Source organism: Papio anubis, chromosome 14 (genome assembly GCF_008728515.1).
Source record: "Papio anubis isolate 15944 chromosome 14, Panubis1.0, whole genome shotgun sequence".
Classification (NCBI taxonomy): domain Eukaryota; kingdom Metazoa; phylum Chordata; class Mammalia; order Primates; family Cercopithecidae; genus Papio; species Papio anubis.
This window is the reverse complement of record NC_044989.1, coordinates 76,909,661-76,927,076: the sequence shown is the minus strand read 5'-3', so window position 1 is coordinate 76,927,076 and position 17,416 is coordinate 76,909,661. Positions and strand designations below refer to the sequence as shown.

The 17,416-nt window shown below is 35.7% G+C and overlaps 1 long non-coding RNA gene across 3 annotated transcripts in view; it reads right to left on the bottom strand.

Annotated features, from left to right (window-relative positions):
* Window positions 1–636: 636 nt before the first annotated feature.
* The window catches only part of LOC103877082, a 79,412-nt gene continuing 62,632 nt past the window's right edge, over window positions 637–17,416 (bottom strand). The window contains exons 2-4 of one of the 3 annotated variants that reach the window (XR_002516756.2): window positions 14,697–14,862; window positions 2,806–2,915; window positions 637–965 (exon numbers count right to left, since the gene is read on the bottom strand). This is a non-coding gene — a long non-coding RNA (uncharacterized LOC103877082). The remainder of the gene's footprint in view (window positions 966–2,805; window positions 2,916–14,696; window positions 14,863–17,416) is intronic. The other 2 variants (XR_636641.4, XR_002516757.2) reach the window with 2 other exon arrangements.

Below are 17,416 nucleotides of genomic sequence, written 5' to 3'. Positions count from 1 at the left end.
TCTTAGGAGAAAAGGTGGATGTGTTCCAAGAAAATTAAGGCATCAAAAAATTAGAAGTGAAAAATAGAAAATTTGCAAAAACCTGAAGAAAAAATTAAAAGAATCAATAAAAATATAATAAGTAGGGGCCAGGTGCAGTGGCACATGCCTGTAATCCCAGCCCTTTGTGAGGCCAAGGACAACAGATCATGAGGTCAGGAGATCAAGACCAACCTGGCTAACACAGTGAAACCCCATGTCTACTAAAAATGCAAAAAATTAGCCAGGCATGGTGGCGGGCACCTGTAGTCCTAGCTACTCGGTAGGCTGAGGTGGGAGAATGGCATGAACCCGAGAGGCGGAGCTTGCAGTAAATCCAGATCACACCACTGCACTCCAGCTTGGGCGACAGAGTGAGACTCCATCTGGGAAGGGAAGGGAAGGGAAGGGGAGGGGAGTGGAGGGGAGGGGAGAGAAGGAGTGGGGAGACAGAGAGAGAGAGAGAGAGAGAGAAAGGAGGGAGGGAGGGAGGGAAGGAGGGAGGAAGGGAAGGAAAGAAGGAAGGAAGGAATATATATATATATATATATATATATTTATATATAAAGTAAAAAGTAAAATAACATTATTAAGTCAAAATATCCATAATTAAAATGTATGTATATGACTTTTATTGAAGACTATCAAATTCTCTAAAAAAAATTTAGCAATACGGTGTTAAGCATTAAATGTAAAATGAACTGGCACTAAGCGGTTTAAAACAAAGAATGAGAACATATAGGTCAGACAACATTGTACAAATAAAGACAAAATAGAATTCAAGGAACAAAACAAAGCATGAATGGTACTGATGAGCATGGCGCTGAAGGGGAATGGCTCTGGAGCTGTCTGTGTAGGTTTGAGGTCAGGGCAGCTCCCTGGGTGGCTTCTTTGCTTGCTAGCTGAAAGTAACACTATGTGTTCATTCTTTACACCTGGTCTCTTTTCTGTGAAATGGCAATAATAATAGCAACAACAATAATAGTATGGACCTAATAGTGATACAAAGAATTTTAACACTGTCTGTAACACAGGAAGCCAAAGTAGATGTTAGATGCTATCTAGAATTTACCAAAATTTTACTTTATCCGCACATATAGTAATGACAGTTCTTTCTGGACCTAATATGATATTGTTGCAATACATTAAATTAAAAACAGATAACAAAAAACTTGAAATTACACAAGGGGAATTGACGAATCCACCATTATAATGGGATCTTTTAAATTCACTTATCTCTGAAACTAAAATGTATTTTAAAACAAATTATAGAGGAATTGTTAGAAAGCAATTAACCAACATGTAGTTATAGATAGATATTATAAACATAATTAGTATCAAGAAATACAGAACTAAGTTTGTATTCAAACAAATCTAGACCATTTGATACATCAAGTTACATAGTGAGCATGAAAGTAACATTCAATAATTTTCCCAAGGCAAAAATTATGTAGGCTATTGTTTCTGACAATTATGGAATAAATTGAAACTTTTCAACAAAGAATGTGATTCCACCCCATACGCACACACACACACACATCTTACGCATGTGAAAACAGACATGCTACTATGTTATTCTTGATTAAGCAAGAAGAAATGATATGAAAATTAGAAAGTACTTGAAAATGAATGGCAATGTCACTACATATTTAAACCTGGCAGAGTCCAGAATATCACTCAGAGAAAAGGTACAGCCTTAAATATGTATAATATAAAATGAATATTAAAAATTTATCAACTGGATTTCAATTTATGAACTTAGAAAACAACAAAATAAATTTTTAAATAGGAATAGCATAATTATAAAAGTAGGAAACAATGTAATACCAAACATACAGACTTGGTTAATATAAACACAGTTATTTTATAAGATCTATACAATATACAAACCTTGAGGAAATCCGATCAAGAAACATGAAGAAGAACAAACTAAACAAACAAACCACAAAATTGGAAAGGGGAAGAAATAAATAACTATAAACAGAGAATACTTATAAAAATAAAATGCTACAAGCAAATTTATGCCATTAAGTTTGAAATTTAAATGAAATTAATATATTGAAACAATAAACGTGAACAAAATTTGTCCAAGGAAAATTAAAATACCTAAATAAACTAATACCTATAGAATTTGGAAAAAAAATCAAAAAGCGAAGTACTTCTAAAATAGATGTCAGTTCTAGACAGTTTGCAGATGAGTTTTTTCCAAGACTTCAAGAAGGAGATAGTACCTATGTTAGAAATACAATTAAGAGAAACCAAAATGAAAGAAAAAAAATTGCTCAACTTATTCCTCAAGGCTAAAGCAAATCTGAAATCAAATCTAAACAAGTAGTGCACGTAAAGAAAAATCCATAGAGTAATCTAATTTACAAATACAGTGCAACACTTTTAAATATGATATTTATAAATAGTATCAGGTAGGCTTTATCTTAAGGATAAAATGATAGTTTACCATGAGTCATTATGCTCAAGATTAAATTTTTGAAAATATGATTATTTTAATAGATGTTTAAAAATGATCACTTTAATACCTGGTTTTGATTTAAAAGAAAATGAATTTCAAAAGATTTAGTTAAGCTAAGTATAGAAGGACCATGTTGAACCATGTGTAAGATGTTTATAAGACCCAGAACAACTCATATATATCATTTTTTCTTAAACTCTGAGAAAGGAGACGCAGATGTCCACTTTGATTACTTACATCAGAATCTCATAGATAATAATCTTTTAAAGTGATAAAATATATTAATCTTAGAAAGAAAAAGGCAAAATTTTCAACTTAACTCAAATACCCAAACTCTATGAAGCTTCCCTTCTTTTAAGCATATGGTAGACAAAATGTTGCAAGTTGGAGGGTCCTCATGCATCGTTGCATACTTGTTATGATCCAGATGCTGGAGTGGAGGGAGACAGAAAAGAAAAATGAGATGCAAGACAGAGGCAAATAGGAGATATACGTCTGTGTACATCATTACATAGAATGATGTCAGATAATCTACATATAGAAATCTATACATCTATACACAGAAATTGCTGAGCTACAGAAGTGGGGAAGAAGAAGAAGAGAAGAAATACAAAGAAGCAAATAGTCAAAAAGAGAAACAGGAAAACAGAGATGGGAGAGTTATGTACAGAAAGAGATGATCATCATTTTTGACATATTTTAAGAATATATGTAGTAACCAAAACATTTTCCTCTCTGGAAGCTTGTGAAAAAAGCACTTGAGTTCCAATCCCACCCCATCATCCTCTTCCCCACTGAGAAAAGTTTAAACTGAGAATTTGTTCTCTTAAATTTTCTAGTTCTTTTTGTTCCATTTTACAGATGTGTAACTGGGGCTAAATTCTGGTAGTGAGACCATTATAGTTCTTTCAGATTAAAAGAACATACATCTCCCTCATCAGTCTCTTGTTTTGCATCCGTAAGTAGACACCTATTCCTTGCATTTGCTTGATTTTGCTGGTTTGGCTTACTACTAGCATTCTTGGTATTTGTGCCTACTTATCCTTGCATTTGAGACATCTTGGGCTTTGTGATTTTCTTTGTACCATTTACCTGACTTTCTTGGCTGAATGATTTTGAAAACGTCAAAGAGCCTTCCTCAGCTCTGGTTTCCTCATCCATAAAATGAGAATTATAATAAGGCTTGTTTTACAGTTTTATCAGTCACTTAAGATAATGCTTTGTAAAATGCTAAACAAGTATTAGTTATTTTTAGCATGTCAGGATGTCTGCTCTGCTACCAGGCACAATCACCAAGCTACTATCCATAATTTACCGCCAACCATTCAATATAGCTTTGAAGTTTTAGCTGAATAGATTCTAAATTATAAAATAGAATGTTAAAAATAAGGAGAAAAATAAAACAACTGATATCACACAATTACTCAACTTTAGATACAAGTCTGGATCTCATATAGAAACAAATAAGCTGTCACTTCAACTCTAGAATTCTAGTCTACATTAATGTATGTGCATGTTACTAGGAAGTGAATATGGCACATTACCAAATATTATCTAGATATTCCATGAACATAATTTTTGCATTTCTAAATAAAAAAGGAAAAAAGATCATGTTTCATTTAAACTGCTGATGAATCGAACCTTGGATATACCACAGAAGCTAAAAAGAGATTGATGGAACCCAGAACATAAGTCACAACTCTGACAGATCTTTGAGGAGTACGAAGTTGATAGCATCTTCTTCAAGGAAGAAAATGGGGACACAAGGTGGAGCAAGGCCGAGAGTCAAATGAGAGAATAGGGATGCAGAAGAGGTTTCTGATATGCTTATCTCTTTCCTCTAATGAAGGTTTGGAGTATCCCTGCTTTCCTGGGTCCTGCCTGGCAAGAAAACACCAATGCCAACTGAAAAAAAAATTGACAGCATAAGCTAGTGCTGTCTAACTGAGGGAGAACAAGGCAGACTGCTTGTAGGTGATCCTTCCTTCCCTTAGCCCAACCCCAGAGGCCTAAAAATGCTGTCATAAAAGGAGCACTTGGAAAATAGGAGAGCCTAGAGTGCAGGCAATACTGTTCCCTAATAAACAAGTTCATCTGATGGGAATGAAGTTGAGACCATGTGGGAGCACCAGAGATTTTTGGCCCTGATGTCTTGTCCGAAGGACTCTCTAAACTTAAGTTGCCAGGCATAGTGCAGACCATGGCTTTTGCCATTTGTCTATGTACACAATAAAGCTAAAAAAAAAAAAAAAAAAAATCACTGATATCCTAAGGGAATAAGAAACAACAGGAAGATATAACAAAGCATGTGGGAACTTGAGATCCATGACAGAAAATGACAGAATGAACAACCTGTCAGAAAAAAACTAACAGTGGACCACACGAAGTTTGAACTTACACCAAGCACAATAATATATTTTCACAGATAAGGGATAGACTTTTTAGCAGACATACAAGCTGTATAAAGAAGAACCAATTGGAGACACTGATGTGACCAATATAAAATATTAAATAAGGAACTAAAATATAATAAAGAAAAAAATTAGGCCACAAAGCAAGGCTTTACAGATTTAAGATAAGCCAGGGACAGTGGCTCACGCTTGTAACCCCAACACTTTGGGAGGCCAAGGTGGGTGAATCACCTGAGGTCAGGAGTTTGAGACCAGCCTGGCCAATGTGGTGAAACTCCATCTCTACTAACAATACAAAAAAATTAGCCAGGTGACGGGCCCCTGTAATCCCAGCTACTTTGGAGGCTGAGGCAGGAGAATCACTTGTACCTGGGAGGTGGAGGTTGCAGAGAGCCGAGATCTCACCGCTGCACTCCAGCCTGGGTTACAGAGTGAGACTCTGTCTCAAGAAATAAATAAATAGGCCAGATGTGGTGGCTCACGCCTATAATCCCAGCACTTTGGGAGGCTAAGGTGGGCAGATCACGAGATCAAGAGATCGAGACAATCCTGGTCAACATGGTGAAACCTCATCTCTACTAAAAATACAAAAATTAGCTGGGTGTGGTGGCGCACGCCTGTAGTCCCAGCTACTCAGGAGGTTGAAATAGGAGAATCACTTGAACCCGGGGGCGCAGAGGTTGCAGTGAGCCAAGATCGCACCACTGCACCCCAGCCTTGTGACAGAGTGAGACTCTGTCTCAAAAAAATAAATAAAATAAAATAAGATTGAAGTAATATCAAGTAACCTTCCTGACCACAATGATAAAAAACTAGGCATCAGTAACAGGAGAAAAACTGAGAAATTTTCAAGTATGTGGAAATTAGCATGCTCTTGAGCAAACAACAGACAAAGAAAGAAAATAAAAGGGACATTTTAAGATATATTGAGAAAATGAAGATGAAATCTCACACAGCATACTAACACCTGTGGGATGCAGCACAAGCAGTTCAAAGACAGAAGTTCATATGGTAAATGCCTACATTTAGAAAAAGAATCTCAAATAAACAATCTAACTTTATACTTCAAGGAACTAGAAAAATAAGAACAAAACTGAGCCCAAAGTTAGCAGAAGGAAGCAAATAACAACAATTACACAAAAATAAAGAAAGACTAGATGGACAATAGAAAAGATCAATGAAATGGAGGTTTCCTTTGAAAAAATGAAAAAAAGTAATCAAGTTTTACCTAGGCTAACCACGAGAAAAAGAGAAAGGAGTCATTGCTATTTCTCCATGTATACAATAAAGCTAAAAATCAATGATATCCCAGGGATATAATTTTATCACTGATATCCCAAGGATATATTTTTTTATAAAATTATATATAAAAGTGGAGTCATTACAACTGATACCACAGAAATACAATGAAAGGATGGTAAGAGACTACTGTGAATGACTGTATGCCAATAAATCAGATAACCTAGAAGAAAATGTACAAAATTCTAGAAATATACAACCTGACTAGATATAAACCTACGCATATACAAGGCTGACTCACGAAGACAGAAAATCTGAACAAACCAATAATGAGTAAGGAGACTGAAATAGTAATCAAAAACCTCTTAACCAAGAAAAGCCCAAGATCAGATGACTTTGCAGGTGAATTCTATCAAATATTTAAAGAAGAATTAACACCAATATTTTTTCAAACTCTTCCAAAAAAAATAGAGGAAGAGGAAAAGAACAATTCCACACTCCTTTTATGAGGGCAATAAGCCAGACAAGAACATTATAAGAAAAGACAACTACAGGCCAATAGCCCTGATGAACACAGATGCAAAAATCCTCAACAAAATATTTGCAAACCAAATTCAACAGCTTATTAAAGGGATCATTCACTATGATCAAGTGGAATTTGTCCCTGGAATACAAGAATGTGTCAACATACGCAAAACTATAAATGTGATATCAAATTAAGAGAATAAAGGACAAAACACATATGATCATCTCAGTAGATACAGAAAAAACATTTGACAAAATTCAACACACTGTCATGAAAAATTCTCAACAAATTAGGGAGTGCACCTCAACATAATAAAGACTATACATGAAAAGCCCACAGTAACATTATCATCAATTTTGAAAAATTGAAAGCTATGCCTCTAAGATCTGAAAAAGGCAAGGGTTCCCACTCTCACCACTTTTATTCAACATAGGACTGAAAGTTCTATACAGGGATTGGAATAATTAATATTGTACAAATGTCCACACTGCACAAAACAATCTATAGGTTCAATGATAATTCTATCAAAATTCCAATGACAATTTTTACAGAAATAGAGAAAACAATCCTAACATGTATGGAATGACAAAAGACACAATCTTAAGAAATACAAACAAACTAGAGGCATTACACATCCTGATTTCAAAGTATATTACAAAGCTATAGTAATCAAAACCCTATGATATTGCCATAAAAACAGACACATTAAGCCAATGCAACAGAATATTGAGTCTAGAAATAAATCTACACATGTACAGCCAACTAATTTTTGGCAAGGGTGACAAGAATACACAATGAGGAAAAGATAGTCTCTTTAATAAATGGTGTTGGAGAAACTGAATATCCAGATGCAGACAAATGAAAGTGTGCCCTTATCTTAAACCATACACAAATATTAACTCAACATGGATAAAAGACTTAAAGATAATGCCTGAAAAAAAAATCCTGAAAGAAAACATAGGAGAAAAATCTCCTTGACATGGGTCTTGGTAGTGATTATTTTGAATATAACACCAAAATCACAGGCAAAAATAACACAAAAAAGCAAAAGCAAAGCAAAACAAACAAAAACACAAAAACAAGTGAGGCTACATCAAACTAAAATGTTTTTACACAGCAAAAAAATAAAAAATAAAAATAAAAAAAGTCAATAAAATGGAAAGCCTATCTATAAAAATGGGAGAAAATATTTGCAAAGCATGTATGTTTTAAAGAGTTAAATCCAAAATATATAGGCAACTCATAAAACTCAATAGCACACAAAACCAAGTAACCCAAATAAAAAGTAGGCAAAGAACCTCATGAGACATTTTTCCATAGAAGACTTAAAAATGGCCAAAGGTATACTAAAAGGTATTCAATATTACTAATCATCAGGGAAATGCAACTCAAAACCACAAGATGTCACCTCACACCTGTTAGTATGGCTATATCAAAAAGACCAGAGATAACAAGTATTGGTGAAGTGTAGAGAAAAAATAAACCATTGTGAAAAACAGTAGGCAGTTTTCTTAAAAAAGTGAAAATTGAACCACGTGGTACAACAATCCCACTAAGTAGTAAAAATCCAAAGAAGTGAAATGAGTATCTCAAAGGTATATCTGTGCTCCCATGATCATTTTGCCATTATTTACAATACCCAAGATATGGAAACTATGTTAAGTGTTTTTTGACAGATGAACAGACAAGGAAATATTTGAAACAATATCTAAATAATGTTTTCATTTAAAAAATATGAAAAATGCCTATGTAATATTAAACAGAAAGGTAAGACCATGTTTGTATACACTATTGTAATATTTGAGATCATTCAATACAGAGACCATCTTAAAAGCTGCAAGAAATAATAGTGTAGACAGCCTTAGAAACTACAAGTATTAGATTAAAAATTAGGTTTTGCAACAGCTACACTGCATACCAGAAGGCAATGCAATAATACTTATGTGTTGACAGAAGAGAAATTTGAACATGTTTTTAATCCAGTAAAACTATAATTTAAATAGGAGGGAGAAATATTATTCTCAGGCATATGAGACTTTATAAAATTTACTATACAAACTTTTCTTTGAAAACACTCTTGGAGGAAATACTCAAACAGAAATAGAAGCCAGATCCAGGAAGAAACAAGATATAGATGATAACACTGAATAAATAAGTCTACAAATCTTTTAGTGGTTTAAATAAACAATGTCCTGAACTAGGAAAAGAGCAGAAAAATGTAGTTTTTGTGAGGTTAGGATTTCAGTATATAGAGAAAAAGGTGAAAAATAAATGGATATTGATGAAAGAAATGGATATCACGTGTGTATGTATATGCGTGTATATATATACATATGTGTATGTGTGTGTATGTGTGTGTATATATACACATACATATGTATATACACACACAGTTAACCCTTAAACAACATAAGGGTTGGGGTGTTGACCCCCTACACAGTTGAAAATCTACATATAAATTTGACTCCTCTAAAATTTAACTATTAATAGCTTACTGTTGAATGGAGGCCTCACCAGTAACATAAACAGCCAAGTAACACATAAATAAGACCTACATAAATTTTAATGGATTAATGACATATCTTTTTCTTATTTTTTGATATTTTAGGCAATACAACACATCTATGAGTTTTTTCAAATTGTCAGAAGTCTCCAAAAATTTTCCAATATATTTATTGAAAACGTCTGCATATAATTGGACCTATGCAGTTCGAAACTGTGTTGTTTAATGGTCAGTTGTAGACTGAAGAAAAATACAGATATTTACCATAATGCAGTGATATTAGAAATCAACAAAAGACAAATATTTTATAGCTAAAAAGTTCCACGTGTTAAAAAATATATATTAAATGATTCTTCATTGAAGAGAAAATGTTTAGTGAAATAATCCATAAAATGAAAGTAATTTAAGAAGTTTGTGGCCGGGCGTGGTGGCTCAAGCCTGTAATCCCAGCACTTTGGGAGATCGAGACAGGCGAATCACGAGGTCAGGAGATCGAGACCATCCTGGCTAACACGGTGAAACCCCGTCTCTACTAAAAAATACAAAAAACTGGCCGGGCTAGGTAGCGGGCGCCTGTAGTCCCAGCTACACGGGAGGCTGAGGCAGGAAAAGGGCGTAAACCCGGGAGGCGGAGCTTGCAGTGAGCTGAGATCCGGCCACTGCACTCCAGCCTGGGCGACAGAGCGAGACTCTGTCTCAAAAAAAAAAAAAAAAAAAAAAGAAAAAAAAAAGAAGAAGTTTGGTATACAGCTGAAACTCTGAGAAAAATATTTGTGCAACTTAAGCTGTAAGATGAGCAAAAAACTAAGTGCAACGTAGCAAGAGAGAATTTACTACAACAGATTAAATATTTAATGAATATACAGATTAGAAGAAAATATAATTCCATAATTATGATAACAAATATAGTATATAGGATATAATATGATATGATAATCTTGATGTATCGTGGTAATATAAAGATAATATAAACAGTAATGAATTTGAAACCTTAGAAGAGATGCATTATTGGAAAAATACAAGATACTAAAATTTATAAAAGAAAAAACTTAAAAAATTAAATCAATATTGAACAAATTAAAATAATCAAAGACGCTCTTCCTTGCGTCACTCCCTACCATTTCAGAGTCAGATAGTTCTATAGATAAATGCTATTTTAACATGCCCTTTCAAGGAACATATAATTCTAACTTATATAAATTGTTAAAGATAGTAAAAAATGAAAGTTAGCTGCTCTTTTCATTTGTCAAATTAATAGACTGGTATTACAGTAGCAGAAAATAAAATTACATGCTTTGCTATTTATAGGTGAATGTGAAACCTGAAAAGCTAGAAATGTGAAGGGGGTTCCTTGACCAGTGCTGGAACCAAGACTGGCTGCATAACTTACAGGGCTGAGTGTAAAATGAAAATGAGTGAGCCCTTTTTCAAAATCATTAAGAATTTCAAGATGGCGATAGCAGAGCATTAAGCAAGCATGGGACCCTTTTATGCATGAGGCTCTATGCAACTATGACCTCACAGGTCTCTAGTTCATGAAGCTGGTCCTGGCTGAGCCACTGGGGGTGGGGTGTGGGATATTTAGGGGGAGTTCATACCTTGGAAGGGGGACTGCTTAGCAGGCACTGATGTCACAGCTAAAGACTGTTGAAAGAGAGACCAGAGGAGAATCATCTGGCTTTTTCCTCTCCTCTTTTCTTCCATTCCCCATCAGTGCCTCCTATCTACCCAGCCTAACTGGAAGCCAAAAAGTATTATAGCACTGGAATTTCATTCATGGAAGGTCAGTTCCCTATATTAAGAAACAGACCAGGGGAAGGGGAGGAGGAAAAGCAGACCAGTTGGATATTAGAACTGAGTAAAATACAGTCTCTACAACAGAAAGGAGCAAAGCAGACAGGGGACAGAGGCAGAAATAATAAATAATAAAATGAGGGACAAATCTTATCCTTATCCAGACTGGCTACCAGAGCACCATGTGACTTCATGTATCTGAGATAAATTATATTAAAGCAATAACAATGAAAATAATGAAATAGAAACTCATACAAAATTTTCCAAATTAACCAATCTGTTGTAATGCATGATTAATTATTTTAAATGTGATCTGTGGGTGATCAGAGAAGCAATTGCTCTGCATTTTGATAAATCCACAGTATATCCATGATATCACATTATTTCTGTTGACCAAAGACGAGACCCAAGTTAAATGCAAATTTTCAGTGATTTGGTTTACATAATTAGCTTGACATTTTGAAATTTTGAAATTATTAATCATTTCTCTGAACAAAGACGTACTCAGAATCCCAATTGTTTAATTAGCTAAAGAGAGAAAGGGAATGATGGAATATAAACATATACCCAGTGCTCAGCACGAATCAGGCCCATTTTCATGTGTTAATTTATTTGATCTTTCCAATAACCCTGTGAGGGAAGAATCAGTGGTAGCCGTAACTTACAGATGAAGAAACTGATGACCATAATGGTTAAAAGCTTGCCCATGTCTCACTGCTAGTAAGTGGTAGATCCAGGAGTTGAAGTTGCTCATCCTCTAACGAAAAATGAATTAGGAGGCTAAGAAACTGAACAATTGATGGGTGACTTTTGCCCTGTAAATTCAATCTCATGTTTTCTCTAAGTAAATTGGCTTAATCACATACCAGGGAGGTTGAGAAAGATTATTCTCTCTTGGCTTAGAGTGGATTCAAGACACATGGGCAGACTCTGATCTCTGTCAGTCTCCATCCTGGGTCCTGTGTGATTTTCCAAAAGAAGGGATGCCTCAACCCACAATGGAAGATTGCTTCAAATATGTCCTACCACAGGCTACAGCAAATAATGAAGGTCAAGATAAATCTGAGAACACAGGTTGTTTACTTCGTGGTTGTAAGTAAATCCTTTTAATTCCTTTGACTGAAAACATTACATTCCACCTACGTCTATCTTGATAGCTTGGGATTATTTTTTATCGTTTATGTTTATGAGATGGCCTCTTCAGTTAAAACACCTTGAAGGGGAGCATGAATTTCCTGAGATGTGCATATAAAGCTATTAAAATGTTAACATTTTCATTATTGTATATATATTTGAATTGAAAAGACAATTACTAATAAGGTTAAAGTCAATTTTTTAAAAAGAAATGAAAATATTCCATCTTCTGGTCATTGTCCATTAGTACACGGTTGTCTGCATTCATTACACACAAAATTTTTAAAAAACATATTCATTTTGAGGTAAATGTGTTTTCTTGATTGACTTGCTCAGTGATTATAGGTTGAGCTTTCCAGTACATCTGAAATTTACTTGCTTCTGCTTTGATTATTCTGAACGGGAAGGAAACAGCTCCGAACAGAAAGAATCATTCTGGAATGAAACAATGGCTTTACTTCTACATCAATTCTTCAGGAAAAGAACTTGCTTTGTTTACCGCTGTTATTTCAGGATCTGCTTCTCTTACTTTGCTAAATTGCAGTAATTCCGCCTTAGAATTTCTCGAGGAAAATAAAGCTTAAATGTCAGAATCAAGACCAGCGATTAAAAAGAGGTGAGGCTAAGGTGAAGAGTCCTTAATCCTCTAAAACAAATCTCTATAAAATCAAAAGGTAACTGAGAATTCTGAAAGGATTGTGCTGTTTGGGGAGGTTTAAAGTTGTCAAGATGATATAAAATAGGAAAAATGCAGTAATTTTCTCCAATCCCTTTGCTTGTCAGTAACATGTATCACAGCTGAAATGGCAGACGTGACATTTGCAGAGAGATATACGGTGTGAACAAGCTCCTCAGGTGTGCAGTCAGAACAACAGGCGGCAACCCAGCTGGGCACAAATGGTGCTATGGTCTGAAGGTTTGCTCTTCCAAAATTGATATTTTAAAATCTTAATTCCTAAGGTGAGAGTATTAGGGGATACGGATCCTGTGGGAAGTGGTGAGATCATGAGGGTGGAGACCTCATGAATGGAATTAGTGCCCTTATAAGGGGCCGAAGAGAGCAGAGTTGTTCCCTTCTGCTAGGTGAGGACATCGTGAGAAACAGCCATCTGTGAAACAGGAAAAAGCCCTCACCAGATGCTGAATCTGCTAGTGCCTTGATCTTAGACGTGCCAGCTTCTAGAACTATAAGCAATAAATTTCTGTTTATAAGCTGCCTAGTGGATGGTATTTTGTTATAGCAACCCAAATGGACTAAGACACACAGTTAAAGAACAAAGGCAGTACAGAGCCCAGGGAGATATGAGGAGGCAGTAGAGGTTCATCCCTAACAGTCATGATCCCACTTCTTATCTCAATGAATGTTTTCTTCTCTTAGGTCCCCACACACGAACTATTTGTGGTATCAATTCATTCACATTGGGTTTGCTAAATTATTATTTGAAGCATGATATATTTTCAAAAAAGAAAAAGACAAGCTAAAAGCCCAACGAAGTAACAAACTTAAGCTTCACAGAGTGAGAAGTTTCAATGAACTTTCCTTTCTGTCTCTGGGAATTCTGTTTCTTTCCCCTGCCCAATCTGTGCTACGAGTAGTAACAAGTGCCCCTGAGCTGGCTCTGACAGACCCTTCCCCTTTGCCCAGACAGCATATCTTTGAAGTTATTTTAGTTACTTGTATAATAATATATTTAATAATTATAATAGTTATGCATGCTTTTTGAGAATTCGTCAAGTTTTGTAGAATTACAATTTTTGCAATCCATTTGTCCATAATAGCTAATTTGCACCTTAGATGTAAGTTTGTATACGCACACACTCCATAAATTGGTAGCTCACTCAATATAAAATGTGCTCCTCTACATTCCTGACTTCAAGCACTGCAAATATTTTCTCTCACTGTTCAATATTTCTTCAAAACACCATTTACAGCTACTACTTAATATATCATCATGTAGATACGTTATAGCCTCTTTAGCTATTGAACAATACTAGACATGTTCATTTCTTATGAAAGTTACTTATGTCTACGTTGTAATTTAAAATTGCAAGGAGTTTTTCTCTATTATATTCTTTTCTCCCTAATATGGGTGAGTTGTTTTCCAGTTTTACATCCACAAAAGCAACTCTAGGCAAAAATCCTTTGTGTGATTTTTTTTATGCCTGACCCTTAGCAATTATAAGCCTTTGCCAGGCAAATCTTACGGGAGAAACCTTGCCCTCCCCACCTCAGACGTGGTGCACAGCCAGTGCATTAGAATGTTCTGGAGGGAGTTGCAGTTAAGGACTCAGGCCCCTCCCTGGTGAACACTGCTGTTATGTAGATCTGCATTCTTAGCCCAAGTGTCTCCACGGAGACCTTGAGTTCTTGGCTTTCAGCCACCCTCACTCAATGTTCCTCTGCTCCTATGGCTTCCCTTCCCTGTCCCTCTTTCTCACTCTGGCATCCTGGGTCCTTAAAAAAACAGGAGCCTTTTGTTTAGTGTTCCTGGGCAGTGGGAAGACTTCTCTGGCCTGCACTGCATACACCACATTCCTGACCAGTGCTATCCCATGAGAAAAATTAACACTAGGGAGCTGGCGCTTATTTTGACCCTTGATTACATTATCACAGTAGGTGAACAAAGGCTTGATTGTTAGTTTCATTTCAGCTCATTGTCCTGACAGACCACCTGGACACCCGGCAGCTCCACACTAGTAGGAGTTTTCTTCCATCTTACAGATTACGGTTGAGAGGCTTAGCGCTGTCTCACTCATACTTTTCAGACTCCTGAAGAAAGAGGAAAAATAAGTTAATTAAAAATGAAAAAGGGTGAAATTATAAGGTTAACATTGACAGGACAAATGTTCTCATTGAAGAACTGATTCAAGCATTTTTCATCTGCATATCACATTCAATTTGCAAGTATTTTCTCAAGTAGCCTTCACAAACAGCTTATAAGGGTGGTATATATTTACCCATTTCACAGATGGAAAAATTTAGCTGTCAAATCAAAATAACAATGTCCTGAAAATATTCTGCTTTTCGTCTGCAGCAATAAATACACATTAATTTCCTCTTGATGGACAGTGGAATATGTTAGAAAGAGGAGAACCTGTATTTCTCATTATATGTAAAAACACTGTGTGCAAACAACTACTGAACACGAACATATATCTGCTCAGAGTTCATAGAGCCAAGTGAAACATCATTCTTCTTGATGTTTCCTCAGAAATATGTTTTTGCCCTTGGGGAGACAAGATTTTCAAAGGAAGCAAAAGTAAAAATCCTGACGTTTATTCTCATACAGTGTCTCCTTCTCCAGTTGGAGGTGTTTGTCAAGAGAACTTTATTCATTAAAGGAAGTAAAGCATATTTAATTCCTATCAAGTTGAACACGAAAGTTTGGGCATGTGGAAAGAACACTGCAGAATAATGTAAGAAATGCACCTGCTTCCTGGTCTCATTTGCTTTACCATTTTCAATGACTCACCCAGGGGAAAATAAAATGCCAATAATAAGATGTACCTTTATTATGCAAGAGAAAATAATGCAAAACAAGACATGATCTCCCTCCTTTAAAAGATATTTATGAAAGACAAAACAAAAATGTAGAATATGAGTTTTGGAGATGCCAGGGAGATAAAATATAAAATAGATACATTAATTATGAGCAGGCATGTTTACTAGCTTGCAGCTCTAACGAATGTTCACCTGCATTCTACCTCTTTATGTTCATTCTTCTATTTTAGAAATTTGTATTTGAAGAAATCTCAGAAAAATGACCAATAAAATGATTTTTATAGCTATTGGTGAAAGGACATTGCTGGTGGTACATAAATTAGGCCTGAACCCCATATTTCATTAATTAATGTGGTAAGTTTGTCAGTGATGGTTTGAGTGTGCCTTATTCAAGTATGAGTTAGACTTTTCAGGATCTTGGTGGACTAATTTATTTAGTCTTCATAGATTTTTGAGAGCCAATATTAGCTGTGTACTGAGTTAGCTTCCAGGTTCATGAGATTCTCTCACCTCAGCCTCCCAAGTAGGCTGGGACTACAGGTGTGCACCACCATGTCTGGCTATTTTTTGTATTTTTTGGTAAAAGCAGGGTTTCATTATGTTTCCCAGGCTGGTTTCCCAGCTAGCTTCTAGGATAATGAATAAGAAAAAAGCAAAACAAATCAGACCTCATGCCAATGATATAAAATCAGATATCAGAGAAAATAACTAGAATATAAGAAATTGAAGCCACACTGTCTTATAAAGTGCTGTGGAAACCTAAGGGAAAAAGGCTGAAGCCCCACGACACAAATCAGGTTTTTCTACCTTCCCGAGTATCCTACTGTGGGTTAAAACATGACAAAATCAAGAGTGTTCAGATAAGAGAAGTAAAATTGTATGAAATAAGAAAAACTGTCAGAGCACTTTTTCAGCATATAAACACTTAAAGGACATTCATCATAGAGTCTGTATTTGATAGCCAAAGTTAAAATGTTACTTTGTATTTTCAACAAATAATATCAAACCATTTATAATTGTGATATCAAGGTTAATTATGTTGTGCTTCACAGGAAGGACAGCTGTTCAATCAAAATGATGTATGTTGATATTTATAATTGATAACTCCTGAATGTGATCTTGATTACAGAATGGCTTCTAGGTGAGTTTAATTTACAAACACTAGCCCCATATAGTTCAATCTAGTTACTTTTTGGAATACTAGGCATTTTATAGGAAGTATGAGAGAAAAATAAAATAACGTATGTGGCACTTTACTTCTACTTAGGCCCACAGAAAGTCCCGAGGTAAAAGATTGTCATAAGTTGATATTCTTTCTCAGACACAATAGCTGTGATAACGTGTAGGTGCCCTGGTTCTGCTGATCTTCCCTTGTTTGTTACTTGGATCATTTACATGCAGAAAATGCCCAGGATTCCTGGTGGCTCTGAAACCATCCTTAACAAAGGTAGGTGCACTCTACAGCAGGGGTCCCTGACCCCTGGTTAGCAACCAGACAGCACAGCAGGAGGTAGCCACAGGTGAGCGAGATAAGTGTCACTTGTATTTCTTTCTTTTTTTTTTTTTTAGGGTCTCACACTGTTGCCCAGGCTGGCGTGCAGTGGCAGGATCTCAGCTCCCTGCAACCTCTGCCTCCTGGGTTCAAGAGATTCTTCCACCTCAGGCTCCCAAGTAGCTGGGACTACAAATATGCACCACCACACTTCGCTATTTTTTTTTTTTTTTTTTTTTTTTGGTAAAGACGGGTTTTCACTGTGTTTCCCAGGCTGGTCACGAACTCCTGGACTCACCAATCTGCCCACTTCATCCTCCCAAAGTGCTG